The 13,298-nt window shown below is 40.1% G+C and overlaps 1 pseudogene; it reads left to right on the forward strand.

Annotated features, from left to right (window-relative positions):
* Positions 1-828: 828 nt before the first annotated feature.
* LOC127663649 (60S ribosomal protein L13-like) lies at positions 829-1,447 on the forward strand (annotated as a pseudogene).
* The last annotated feature ends 11,851 nt before the right edge of the window (positions 1,448-13,298 follow it).

Here is a 13,298-nt window from a genome sequence, read left to right on the forward strand (position 1 = left end):
TCCCCACAGATCAGTGCATCTCCCTGTGGGGATCTCTGAAAATACCACAGCCAGGAGAGTAGTGATATATAAAGCAAGAAGACAGTCCAGTTCAACCAGACTTAGTTCCTAGTGTTGGTTCAAACTTCAACCAGAGTCTGACACCAGGTAGCTTATTTTAGGTATATGTAACACAAGTTTGGAACAGGTTTCTGTGACAATTCGATCCCAAATGTACAACAAAGCTTAAGACATGATTAATGGAAACTCTTGTCAAATACAAGTAACATCTTCCATTAAGATGAGTTCTATAGGTTAACTGAATGCGCAGGCTTAAGGTAAACAAGCTCATGTGAGAGGTTCCCAGCAGTTATAGTACAGGGAAGCGAACCACGGGAAGAGGTAAGCCAGAAACCATGTGCAGACTGATTTCCTCTGTATAAAACTTCAGTGAGTCTAATCGTTGTCCAGGAGCTTCATTGTCTGAATATTAAAAACACAGAGCAATTTGAGGAAAGTCAACAATCAGACAACAATCAATCCAATCAGTCCAATTGCAAGTATACAATAAAACTTGTGATGTGAGTACATAGAAACACTTTTATATTGTGAATGTGACCATTAGGGTGGGTTCTATAACTAAATGACCTAGAATCTAATGTGATCTCTGACCAATAGCAGAGAGGCCATTATACTATAAAGTACTTGAGGCATATAACCCTAGGATGGGTATTAGTCTAGGGAAGGAAAAGTCTAGAGTACTCATTCTGGGGAATTTAGATGAGGTCTGCCTATATAGAATAAGGGGCCTTTCTGCTCGGCCATTCTCCTGTATAGGAGGAGGCAGCTATGGCGCCCAGCCGGAATGGTGTGATCCTGAAACCCCACTTCTACAAGGATTGGTAGCAGCAAGGGGACAGGCAAGATCCACAGTCACAAGTCCTGGCCGGCGAAAGTGCACCGCATTGCTCCTCCCCCATCTGGCCTCATTAGGCCCATCATAAGGTGCCCTATAGTTAGATACCACACCAAGGTCTGGGCTGGCAGGGGCTTCAGCTTGGAGGAACTCAGGGTGGCTGGTATCCACAAGAAGATAGCTCGCACCATCGGCATCTCTGTGGACCCAAGGAGGCAAAACAAATCCCCTGAATCACTGCAGGCCAACGTGCAGCGCCTGAAGGAGTCCAGCTCCAAGCTCATACTGTTCCCCAGGAAGCCGTCTGCGCCAAAGAAGGGAGACAGTTCTGCTGAAGAACTTAAATTGGCCACCCAGCTGACAGGATCTGTGATGCCCATCCGGAATGTGCACAAAAAGGAAAAGGCCAGAGTCATCAGAGAAGAAGAGAAGAACTTCAAGGCTTTTGCCAGTCTCCGCATGGCCCGTGCCAATGTCCGGCTCTTTGGCATCCGAGCAAAAAGGGCGAAGGAAGCTGCGGAGCAAGATGTTGAAAAGAAAAGTAACACGTAGCTGGAGAGTTGCAATACATTTTCTGCCGGGAGCCATCCTCACTTAGATCTCAATGCCTAGAACTCTCCATACCAGGAGCCATCGCCACCTGGCTCACAATGCCAGGAGACCTCCATACCAGGAGTCATTCTCACTTAGATCTCCATGCCAGGAACTATTCCTACGTAAATCTCAAAAACCCCTCCTTTTGAAGTTCATCTGTGGATAGATTACTATAGCAACCCCTTTCCACTTCACCTCCTCATGACCCCCCCTTTATCATGCCAAAATTCCAGCAGCAGTAACTAGCTTTACCAGAAATTATGAGAAACTGTTTCTTAGAAATGATGCCAACCCTTTGAGATTGTTCCCCCTTTTACTCCTCCCAAACCTTGTATGCTTCCCTTTATATTGACTTGTGTAAAAATTAAAGTTTGACACCTTGATCAGGATTAGACTTGCTGTCCATCCCTTTTTTGGTCCCTCTTTTGTCTTGTCGCCCCATCGCCTTTCTTCTAGGTAGCTCCGGGACCCTACTGACTGTCCTGCGGGTCAGGACAATTTTCCATAAATCAAGAAAAAAAAAAGAAAGAAAAAAGAAAAAAAGAAAAAGTGAATAAGGTCTGTCTCCACAGATGACAAAAAAGGTCACCAAGGTGTTAATAATCTCCACCGTCAGCTTTCTAGATGGAATGCAGTTACTTGATTTTATCTCCTCCACTGAGGAGACACCCCTGCACAATTAGCATGCCTGGTTGTCCTAGTGCTTCTCTGGCTGCAAGGACCACTATGCCTCCAATGCTCATGATAATAGTCTCCAGGAGGATAGCACTATAGATTGAGTGAGATGGTCATGAGCATCTTGGGGAGCCAGTGTGTACACCAGCCTATGAACCATATCCATTCCCAGTCTTCTGGGTAGAAAATGGGTTATACATGTCCCCCTTTGAAGAGTCAACTTTGAGCAATTAACATTCCTGATTTCCCTGGTACTTCACTGTGAGCAAAAGTTCCTACACATTTTCTATATCTCTCAACCCTCACCTGAGAAGTTTATTTCTGCAGTTGATGGTGACTTAACAGCAATCCACAACTGGCCAAGGTACAGAGGGTGAGAGACTAAAGAATGTTCAGCCCAAACTTGGACATCTCTATTATACTCATTTTCCAAAGACTCGGGAATGATTCTGGAAGAGAAGTCAGAAGGCCATTAAGATCCGGAGAGAGTGGTTGATCACACGAGTGTTTTCAGACCTACCAGGGCAATTGCATATTAGAACGCACAATAGTTGTGACAGTATAAGATCTGCACAAGGTAGAACCAGACAAAATCCTAGCATGGAAAAGAAAGTTGGGAACAAAGTCATACCCATAGCTGAGGAAATTGATAGCTTCTGGGTAAGAAGAGTGAGATTTCCTTAAGGATTTGTCCTCTAGGACGTTAGCTACATTCCAGTGGATGGCAGCACATCTGAGAAGATATTGGCAGTAGCAACTGCACCTGATGAGTTTTTTAAAAACAGGAGGCATGGATCTGGGAAGAGTTTTGGGTAAATACAGTAAAAATATATTACATATGGTCAAAATACATTACATGAAATTCCCAAAGAACTAATATGAAGGAAAGTAATCAAATAGCCATTAAGCACATTTTTGTCTGCGTATGTACACGACAGAAATATTTCCAAGCTACTGGCCTTCAGTACAGGAGCATCTAGGCACCAAGGACAAGCTTTACTAGCTACATAAAAATCACTGTTTTCCATCTGACAAATTTCAGGGTGATTAAAAGCCACATATAACACTTTATCATTAAAGAAAATACTCTACAGAATCCAGGTATGCAGAATTGCTATATGCACTCATGGAAAGATGGAAACTAAAAACAAGTTGGAAAGGGTAATGCTTAAAATGCTTTGTTATGAGGTAAATGATAATGTCAGCCTTATAAGTGCATCAGGCCCTGGAGCTGACTGTCTCTACCTGGATGTGGGCTCATGCTAGTTGGTGCTTCCTAACCAAAGGCTGAACATTGGTGTCTATTCCAGTAGCCCTCATGTAGAAGATGGCCTATCAGTTACTGAAGTTGTACCTGTTTTCTGTTTCCCTAAGAATTTTGTTTCTGAAGCTGGATCCTTCTACTTACTCTGTATTATTGTTTTCATCATCAAATATCACATTGTGTTTGCTTCATGATATTGTTAAATATCATCTCAGAAATCTAGCAATGGAGTCTTTCATAGCTAACAGCAAAATGCATAAGCTTTCGTTAGCTGTATTTGTAATAGTATCAGGTAAAACATATCCAAACAGGAATTGTAAAATCAGGATCCCATGACCCTCTCTCCCTTCTCTCCTTAATATTTACTAACACTATTTTACAGTTCCTTTCTTGTTCTCTCTCTCTCTCTCTCTCTCTCTCTCTCCCTCTCTCTGTCTGATCCTCTGATCCTTGGGCATCAATAGGAAGAGAGTCCTTGGTCCTGTGAAGGCTCAATAGATGCCCCCAACAAAGGGGAAATCGAGGCACGGGGAGGTGGAAGTGGGTCGGGTGGAGGGGCACATACATGGAAGCTGGGTGTGGGAGGAGAGGTTGGGTGTTTTGGGGGAGGGGAGAAACTGAGAAAGGTTTTAGCATTTGAAATATAAATGAAAATTATATTCCATAAAAAAATCATCTCCTTTGAGTATAGGAAGGCCACTGATTTGCTTGAGTTGATTTTATAACCTGCCACTTTGCTGAAGTTGTTTATCAGCTGTAGGAGCTCTCTAGTGGAGTTCTTTGGGTCACTTAGGTAGACTATCATGTCGTCTGCAAATAATGATAGTTTGACTTCTTCCTTTCCAATTTGTATCCCTTTGACCTCCTTATGTTGTCGAATTGCCCGAGCTAGTACCTCAAGTACAATATTGAAAAGATAAGGAGAAAGGGGGCAGCCTTGTCTGGTCCCTGATTTCAGTGGGATTGCTTCAAGTTTCTCGCCATTCAGTTTGATGCTGGCTACCGGTTTGCTGTATATTGCTTTTACTATGTTTAGGTATGGGCCTTGAATTCCTGTTCTCTCCAAGACTTTAAGCATGAAGGGATGCTGAATTTTGTCAAATGCTTTTTCAGCATCCAATGAAATGACCATGTGGTTTTGTTCTTTGAGTTTGTTTATGTAGTGGATTGTATTGATGGATTTCCGTATATTGAACCAACCCTGCATTCCCGGGATAAAGCCTACTTGATCATGGTGGATGATCGTTTTGATGTGTTCTTGGATTCGGTTGGCAAGAATTTTATTGAGTATTTTTGCATCGATGTTCATAAGGGAAATTGGTCTGAAGTTCTCTTTCTTTGTTGGATCTTTTTGTGGCTTTGGTATCAGCGTAATTGTGGCTTCGTAGAAGGAATTGGGTAGTGTTCCTTCTGTTTCTATTTTGTGGAATAGTTTGAAGAGTATTGGTGTTAACTCTTCTTTGAAGGTCTGGTAGAATTCTGCACTGAAGCCATCTGGTCCTGTGCTTTTTTTGGTTGGAAGACTTTCTATGACTCCTTCTATTTCTTTAGGCATTATGGGACTGTTTAGATGGTCTAGTTGGTCCTGATTTAATTTTGGTATTTGGTATCTGTCAAGGAAATTGTCCATTTCCTCCAGATTCTCCAGTTGAGTACAGGCTCTTGTAGTAGGATCTGATGATTTTTTGGATTTCCTCAGTTTCCATTGTTATATCTCCCTTTTCATTTCTAAGTTTGTTAATTTGGATACTTTCTCTGTGCCCTTTGTTCAGTCTGGCTAAGGGTTTATCTATCTTGTTGATTTTCTCAAAGAACCAGCTCCTGGTTTTGTTGATTTTTTGTATGGTTCTCTTTGTTTCTACTTGATTGATTTCGGCCCTGAGTTTGATGAGTTCCTGCCTTCTACTCCTCCTGGGCGAAATAGCTTCTTTTTTTCTAGGGCTTTCAGGTGTGTCATTAAGCTGGTAATGTATGCTCTCTCCATTTTCTTTTTGGAGGCACTCAGGGCTATGAGTTTTCCTCTTAGCACTGCTTTCATTGTGTCCCATAGATTTGGGTATGATGACCCCCTTCACAATAGCCACAAACAGTATAAAATATCTTGGGGTGACTCTTACCAAACATGTGAAAGATCTGTATGACAAGAACTTCAAGACTCTGAAGAAGGAAATGGAAGAAGACCTCAAAAAATGGGAAAACCTCCCATGCTCATGGATCGGTAGAATCAATATAGTTAAAATGGCCATTTTGCCTAAAGCACTATACAGATTCAATGCAATATCCATCAAAATCCCAACTCAATTCTTCACAGAGTTAGAAAGAGCAATTATCAAATTCATCTGGAACAACAAAAAACCCAGGATAGCTAAAACTATTCTCAGCAACAAAAGAAAATCTGGGGGAATCAGTATCCCTGACCTCAAGCAATACTACAGAGCAATAGTGTTAAAAACTGCATGGTATTGGTACAGTGACAGGCAGGAGGATCAATGGAACAGGATTGAAGATCCAGAAATGAACCCACACACCTATGGCCACTTGATCCTCCACAAAGAGGCTGAAAACATCCAATGGAAAAAAGATAGCCTTTTCAACAAATGGTGCTGGTTCAACTGGAGGTCAGCATGCAGAAGAATGGGAATTGATCCATCCTTGTCTCCTTGTACTAAGCTCAAATCCAAATGGATCAAGGACCTCCACATAAAGCCAGACACTCTGAAGCTAATAGAAAAGAAACTGGGGAAGACCCTTGAGGACACCGGTACAGGGAGAAAGTTTCTGAACAGAACACCAATAGCATATGCTCTAAGAGCAAGAATTGACAAATGGGACCTCATAAAATTACAAAGTTTCTGTAAGGCAAAGGACACCATCAAGAGGACAGATCGGCAACCAACAAATTGGGAAAAGATCTTCACCAATCCTACATCAGATAGAGGGCTAATATCCAATATATATAAAGAACTCAAGAAGTTAGACTCCAGAAAAACAAACAACCCTATTAAAAAATGGGGTACAGAGTTAAACAAAGAATTCACACCTGAAGAACTTCGGATGGCGGAGAAGCATCTTAAAAAATGTTCAACTTCATTAGTCATTAGGGAAATGCAAATCAAAACAACCCTAAGATTTCATCTTACACCAGTCAGAATGGCTAAGATTAAAAATTCAGGAGACAGCAGGTGTTGGAGAGGGTGTGGAGAAAGAGGAACACTCCTCCACTGCTGGTGGGGTTGCAAATTGGTACAACCACTCTGGAAATCAGTCTGGCGGTTCCTCCAAAAACTGGGCACCTCACTTCCAGAAGATCCTGCTATACCACTCCTGGGCATATACCCAGAAGACTCCCCACCATGTAATAAGGATACATGCTCTACTATGTTCATAGCAGCCCTATTTATAATTGCCAGATGCTGGAAAGAACCCAGGTATCCCTCAACAGAAGAGTGGATGCAAAAAATGTGGTATATATACACAATGGAGTACTATTCAGCCATTAGAAACAATGAATTCATGAAATTCTTAGGCAAATGGATGGAGCTAGAGAATATCATACTAAGTGAGGTAACCCAGACTCAAAAGGTGAATATTGGTATGCACTCACTAATATGTGGATATTAACCTAGAAAACTGGAATACCCAAAACATAATCCACACATCAAATGAGGTACAAGAAGAAAGGAGGAGTGGCCCCTGGTTCTGGAAAGACTCAGTGAAACAGTATTCAGGAAAACCAGAACGGGGAAGTGGGAAGGGGTGGGTGGGAGGACAGGGGAAGAGAATGGGGGCTTATGGGACTTTCGGGGAGTGGGGGGGCTAGAAAAGGGGAAATCATTTGAAATGTAAATAAATTATATCGAATAAAAAAATCATCTCAATAAAAGAAATTCTAGACATATTTAGTGTGATCATTGTTTACAGTCTCAAAGAAATTACAGAAAGCTAACTAATTCTTTAAAAGGAATTCAATAAAGAGATTAAGTATGTTAAAGAACTTACATAAGTAATAATAAAAATTAAGCCTTCAGAATTAGAGAAAGAAATGAAAGCTAAAAGGAAAATATTATGCAAACAAGTTACTCATAAACTGGATCTAACATAAGCATAACTTTTGTTCATTACTCAAGCCAGAAACTAGAACAACCTTTTAAAAAAGTAAGTAAAAAATGAATACAAGTTTGCAAAATGAAAAATTGGAATTCAATCTATAAAGCAAATAAAAAGGAAATGTAAGCAGATGTAAGAATGTTAAATTATAAAATACTGCCAGAGAGAACTGGTCTCCTAGGAGTGCTGACAAGCCGGTAAGACCACCACTTCCACTCAGAGGAACCTACCCAGAGCTCTCAGGACACAGGAACAGAGGGGCAGCCTGGGACAAGATCCTTCTGGTTTCCACATGCACGCAGAACTGACCCTTTGCTTCAGCTCTCCATACCCAAATACCAACTAGAGAGTGCTGGTCTCCCAGGTGTGCTGACACAGGCTTGCAGCAGGGACAAGCCACAGTCAGAGACAGCAAGACCAGCTAATGCCAGAGATAACCAGATGGCAAAAGGCAAGGGCAAGAATATTAGCAACAGAAACCAAGGCTACTTGGCATCATCAGAACCTAGTTCTCCAACCACAGTGATCCCTGGATACACCAACACACCAGAAAAGAAAAACTGATGTAAAAATCATATCTTGTGATGTTAATAGAGGACTTTAAGAGGACATACATTATTCCCTTAAAGAAATACATGAGAACACAGGTAAACAGGTAGAAGCCCTTAAAGAGGAAGCCACAAAAATCCCTTAAAGAATTACAGGAAAACACAATCAAACAGGTGAAGAAACTGAACAAAACCATCTAAGATCTAAAATGGAAATAGAAACAATAAAGAAATCACAAAGAGAGACAACCCTTGAGATAGAAAACCTAGGAAAGAGATCAGGAGTCATAGACGCAAGCATCACCAAATAGAATACAAGAGATAGAAGAGAGAATATCAGGTGCAGAAGATACCATAGAAAACATTGACACAACTGTCAAAGAAAAGGCAAAACACAAAAAACTCCTAACCCAAAACATCAAGGAAATCCAGGACACAATGAGACCAAACCTAAGGATAATAGGTATAGAAGAAAGTGAAGATTCCCAACTTAAAGGACCAGTAAATATCTTCAACAAAATTATAGAAGAAAACTTCCCTAACCTAAAGAAAGATGCACATAAACATACATGAAGCCTACAGAACTCCAAATAGATTGGGCCAGCAAAGAAAGGCCTCCCTGTACTGGCTGTTTTGTGTGTCAACTTGACACAGGCTGGAGTTATCACAGAGAAAGGAGCTTCAGTTGGGGAAGTGCCTCCACGAGATCCAGCTGTGGGGCATTTTCTCAAGTAGTGATCAAGGGGGGAGGGTCCCTTGTGGGTGGTACCATCCCTGGGCTAGTAGTCTTGGGTTCTATAAGAGAGCAGGCTGAGCAAGCCAGGGGAAGTAAGCCAGTAAAAAACATCCCTCCATGACCTATGACTCAGCTCCTGCTTCCTGACCTGCTTGTGTTCCAGTCCTGACCTCCTTTGGTGATAAACAGCAGTTTGGAACTATAAGCTGACTAAACCCTTTCCTCCCCAACTTGCTTCTTGGTCATGATGTTTGTGCAGGAATAGAAACCCTGACTAAGATAAACCCATTACATAATAATTAATACACCAAATGTACAAAACAAACAAAAAATATTAAAGGCAGTAAGGGAAAAAGGTCAAGTAACATATAAAGGCAGACCTATTAAAATTACCCCAGACATCTCAACAGAGACGATGAAAGCTAAGGAGATCATGGGCAGATGTCATACAGGCCCTAAGGGAAAACAAATGCCCAGCAAAACTCTCAATTCCCATAGATGAAGAAGCCAAGATATTCCATGACAAAACCAAATTTACACAATATCTTTCCACAAATCCAGAAAAGGATAATAGATGGAAAACACCAACACAAGGAGGGAAACTACACCCTAGAAAAAGAAAGAAAGTAATCTTTCAACAAACCCAAAAGAAGATAGCCACACAAACATTCTACCTTTAACAATAAAAACAACAGGAAGCAACAATCACTTTTCCTTAATATCTGTTAACATCAATGGACTCAATTCCACAATAAAAAGACATAGACTAACAGACAGGACCCAGCATTTTGTTGCATACAGGAAATGCACCTCAGTGTCAAAGACAAACACTACCTCAGAGTAAAGGGCTGGAAAACAATTTTCCAAGCAAATGGTTCCAAGAAACAAGCTGGAATAGCCATTCTAATACTGAATAAAAGCAAATTTCAACCAAAAGTTATCAAAAAGGGTAAGGAAGGACACTTTATACTCATCAAAGGAAAAAATCTACCAAGAACTCTGAATTCTGAACATCTATGGTCCAAATGCAAGAGCACTCACATTCATAAAAGAAAGTATACTAAAGCTCAAAGCACACATTGCACCTCACACAATCATAGTGGGAGACTTCAATACCTCACTCTCATCAGTGGACAGATCATGGAAACACAAACTAAACAGAGACAGTGAAACTAACAGAAATTATGGATCAAATGGATTTAACAGATATCTATAGAACATTTCACCCTAAAAAAGAAGAGAGGACTTAATATGTAATGATGTTTTCAAGCTAAATACTGGGCTGAATGAACTCCAGGATCACTCCTTTGTGTTTTAAAGTAGTTTGCATACAATGATACAAAGAAATGCAAATGATACACACCACTGAGGTGCCTCAGGGCACAAAACAATGAGCACCATGTATAAAACAAAACAAAACAATCATGCCATATGGATACTTTAACAAGGGACCAAATGCCAGCAAATACTGCTTCTCACACATAATGATTTTCATATGAACAGCATTAATAGGTAGTTTTGACTACATTTAATTTACCAGTCTGTTTGTTAATAGTCATAGCTATATGGATGTGTTTCATATATAGACCATAAATAGGCCAATATTGCCAGTATTTAAATAACATAAAAGTTTTAAAATTTATATAAATTTTCCAAAATGCATGTTTTTCTGTGTCAAGGATATATTTCTCCATTTTGAGAAAGAGTGTCAACTTTCAAGAACTCAAGAAGGTAGACACCAGAAAACCAAATAACCCTATTCAAAATTGGAGTACAGAGCTAAAAACAAAGAATTTTCCCATGAAGAACATCGGATGGCTGAGAAGCACCTTAAAAACTGTTCACCATCATTAGTCATTAGGGAAATGCAAATCAAAACAACCCTGAGATTTCACCTCACGCTTAGTCAGAATGGCTAAGGTTAAAAACTCAGGAGACAGCAGGTGTTGGCAAGGATGTGGAGAAAGAGGAACACTCCTCCACTACTGGTGGGATTGCAAGATGGTACAAACACTCTGGAAATCAGTCTGGCGGTTCCTCAGAAATCGGCATGATACTTACTGAGGACCCTGCTATACCACTCCTGGGCATATACCCAGAGGATTCCCCGGCATGCAGTAAAGACACATGCTCCATTATGTTCATAGCAGCCCTGTTTCTAATAGCTAGAAGCTGGAAATAACCCAGGTGTCCCTCAACAGAGGAATGGATACAAAAAATGTGGTATATTTACACAATGAAGTACTATTCAGCCATCAGAAACAATGAACTCATGAAATTCTTAGACAAATGGACGGATCTGGAGAACATCATACTAAGCGAGGCAACCCAGTCTCAAAAGATCAATCATGGTATGCACTCACTGATAAGTGGGTATTAGCCTAGAAATGTGGAATACCCAAGACATAATCCACATATTAATTGATGTCCAAGAGGAACGGAGGAGTGGTCCCTGGTTCTGGAAAGACTCAGTGCAGCAGTATAGGGGAATTCCAGAACAGGGAAGTGGGAAGGGATGGATGGGGGAATAGGGGGAGGGAAGGGGGCTTATGGGACTTTCGGGGAGTGGGGAGCCAGAAAAGGGGAAATCATTTGAAATGTAAATACAAAATATATCGAATAAAAAGATTAAAAAAAACTTGATCTTTCATGTTGGCAAATTGATGTCTTAAAATATTTAGGAATCTAAATATTCTTAATTTACAGCATATGTAGAGCTTTATTATATAATTTAGAAATCCCAATTTTCTGTATATTCTATCTCATCCTGACTTATTCTTCAACAATTAAAAGAATTCATAGCACATAAATCACTTCCACAAATCCTATGGAGACACCTGTCTTAGGTAAGTATCATCATTAGTGACTATGGCTACAAGTAGAGTTTTTACAGAAAGACTCTCTTGATCACACATTCCTGATATGCTATTTATACTTAGATGACCTTTCACAACTAATATAACTTCACAGAAACCCTCCTTACCTATTGGAAGATAACAATGGTGTCTACTTGAACTAGTTTCTGAAAATTACTAACATAATCTATTTGAATGGGTCTAGTGGAGAAGAAGTGATGTTAATATGCTATAAAAGAATCAAATGTTTTCTGAACAATTGTAATAGATTTCCTACTCTGTTCTTTTCTTTCAGAATGATATGACTTAATCTCCTAGTTCTTTTCATTAGCAATGTAAGAAAAAAACTTATAACAAATAAATTCTTCCCTGTCAAAAAAGAATGTTAAATTATAACATTGAAACAGTATCAATAATAGAGAGTAAACAGAAGTTGCTTCTAATAAGGGAATAAAATAAATTAGTATTCTGAGCCCTGTGAATAATAGGGGGAAAATTAGCAAAATTAGGTGAGACTGTGATATCAGAATAGATCAAGGGAGTATGAGAATAACACTTAAATTCTACATAAATAGCTTTTAATACTAGGGGAAATGGATGGATTTTAAGTAAACTAGAAGGAGCCAAAACTGGTCCAAAAGCAGAAAAATCTGATAGCAAAGAATAATGAAAATACTATGTAATTTTTTTAAATCTGCCACTTTAAAACATCTCAGAGAATTTTTATGCATGGAATTTATAAATGTCCTGCTTGATTTTTTTTATTCGATATAATTTATTTACATTTCAAATGATTTCCCCTTTTCTAGCCCCCCCACTCCCCGAAAGTCCCGTAAGCCCCCTTCTCTTCCCCTGTCCTCCTTCCCACCCCTTCCCACTTTCCCGTTCTGGTTTTGCCCAATACTGTTTCACTGAGTCTTTCCAGAACCAGGGGCCACTCCTCCTTTCTTCTTGTATCTCATTTGATGTGTAGATTATGTTTTGAGTATTCCAGTTTTCTAGGTTAATAACCACTTATTAGTGAGTGCATACCATGATTCACCTTTTGAGCCTGGGTTACCTCACTTAGTATGATGTTCTCTAGCTCCATCCATTTGCCTAAGAATTTCATGAATTCATTGTTTCTAATGGCTGAATAGTACTCCATTGTGTATATATACCACATTTTTTGCATCCACTCTTCTGTTGAGGGATACCTGGGTTCTTTCCAGCATCTGGCAATTATAAATAGGGCTACTATGAACATAGTAGAGCATGTATCCTTATTACATGGTGGGGAATCCTCTGGATATATGCCCAGGAGTGGTATAGCAGGATCTTCTGGAAGTGAGGTGCCCAGTTTTCGGAGGAACCACCAGACTGCTTTCCAGAGTGGTTGGACCAATTTGCAACCCCACCAGCAGTGGAGGAGTGTTCCTCTTTCTCCACACCCTCTCCAACACCTGCTGTCTCCTGAATTTTTAATCTTAGCCATTCTGACTGGTGTAAGATGAAATCTTAGGGTTGTTTTGATTTGCATTTCCCTAGTGACTAATGAAGTTGAGCATTTTTTAAGATGCTTCTCAGCCATCCGAAGTTCTTCAGGTGAGAATTCTTTGTTTAACTCTGTACCCCATTTTTTAAT

This window comes from Apodemus sylvaticus, chromosome 13 (assembly GCF_947179515.1).
Source record: "Apodemus sylvaticus chromosome 13, mApoSyl1.1, whole genome shotgun sequence".
NCBI lineage: Eukaryota > Metazoa > Chordata > Mammalia > Rodentia > Muridae > Apodemus > Apodemus sylvaticus.